The sequence below is a fragment of the Amblyomma mixtum genome, chromosome 8 (genome assembly GCF_055824585.1).
Source record: "Amblyomma mixtum isolate Tamu chromosome 8, ASM5582458v1, whole genome shotgun sequence".
NCBI classification, from domain to species: domain Eukaryota; kingdom Metazoa; phylum Arthropoda; class Arachnida; order Ixodida; family Ixodidae; genus Amblyomma; species Amblyomma mixtum.
In genome coordinates this window covers 25,048,653-25,050,291 of record NC_143019.1, presented here as the reverse complement: position 1 = coordinate 25,050,291, position 1,639 = coordinate 25,048,653, and the positions used below count along the sequence as shown (strand labels likewise).

At 40.5% G+C, this 1,639-nt stretch overlaps 1 non-coding gene across 1 annotated transcript; it reads right to left on the bottom strand.

The window, feature by feature from the left end:
* Positions 1–290: 290 nt before the first annotated feature.
* TRNAT-AGU (transfer RNA threonine (anticodon AGU)) lies at positions 291–364 on the bottom strand. The gene has a single exon. It is a non-coding gene; the product is annotated as a tRNA-Thr (tRNA).
* Positions 365–1,639: the final 1,275 nt, after the last annotated feature.

Sequence of the window (1,639 nt, the reverse complement as noted above, 5' to 3'; positions counted from 1 at the left end):
ATTGGTAACATCATACAAAAGTCAAAAGAGAAAGGAAATTAACAAAATTCAATTACCCTTTGAGCAAAACAATAATGTAACATTGTTGTAATGTTTTGAAGCTACCTGTCTGGTGTCATAGAGAGGGAAAGAGGTGCAGGAGGAGGAAGAACTTTCATTAGAAAACTATACTGTGCTCGTATGCACGATAATGTGCTATGAATGCATTGGCCTTCAGGACTCCTAGTGCCATAGTCTATACATTTGGGCATGTATACCGCAACAGTGAAAGCAACAAAAAGACGTTGCTAAGGCACCGGTGAGATTCGAACTCACGATCTCCTGTTTACTAGACAGGCGCTTTAACCAACTAAGCCACGGCGCCGACAGGACACCGCACCACGCGCATCCTTTTAAACAATTTATTCCGACGGCGTCCCCGCATTTCCTGGATATAATTTTTGTTCAGTGCACGTTGTCTCTACGCCTTTTCGACTTACCGATCAGCAAGGATAGCGCGCATGCAGAACGTGCCTAGCGTCACAAAAGAACTGCCGTCGAGACCGGTTCCCTACTCGATTTAAATTTCTTTTCCGGGGACACCGTTTTTCTAGGCAGATAGGACGCCCAAAAAAAAGCACTTAGCCGTGAGCCTGTGTTCAATATTGCGCATCTTTAACAGGACAACTTATCATGAGATACCTCAAGATCACAGGATCTTGACCTTGAGCAAAACGTGAGTACCTACAGACAGGCAAAGCAGAAAGGCAGTCTAAAAAAATAAAAGATCACTGCGGCGACCCGCATTGGGATAATGCGAAAGCACTGACGCCTCCTCGGCACTCGTCGCCTCTCTTGGCCTCTCTTTATCATTTTCTTTCTGTCTGTTAATTAATCAACTTCTGAACTAGCGTAATTATCTTATGCTTTAATTAGAGATCAGTTTATTTACTCTTATTATACCTTCTTTTATCTCAATCAATCATTTTGTTTGTTTTTTTTCAACTCTGGCACCGCGGTTGCTTTCCCGACCACTTACTATATCCCCGTCCAGCCTATTCAACCGTCCATTGGTTTGTGCTGATAAATAATTAACTAATAATTCTGCATCAATGAAACCTTTTGTTCGATTAATTATCCCTCCTCAAATACATTTTAGTTCATTTCAAACTTTATTTTTTGTCCTTTGCCTATTTTTGCACTGTTTTCCCGTCCACTGACTATATCGGCGTCCGCGCTTTTCAACGTTTTTCGACATTTTGGCTGTAATGAATTAACTAATCATCCTATCGACATAATTACTTTTTTCGCAGCATCCTCACATCATCATCTTTCGATAACACCCACTCGTTTCATGCTACCTCTTGTGAGAACGTCACAATTGCTGCGGACACGTTTTACAGACACGTTTTGGTGGCACGATCGCGCCAACATAGCGTATAAGTGCTTTGCATTAAAATAATAAGAAGCAATTTGAAGATATATGCAATAGTCTCGAAAGAGAACCATACCCCCCAAATCTGGACAGAAGCATTTTTGAGCGGGAAAACTTTTTATAAACGCAATTTTTTCATATAATTGAAGATTTCGTTATAACAATCAATATATCTGCACATCCCCCGATGCAGTTTTTATTTTTTTCTATGAACGTTTTTGTTAT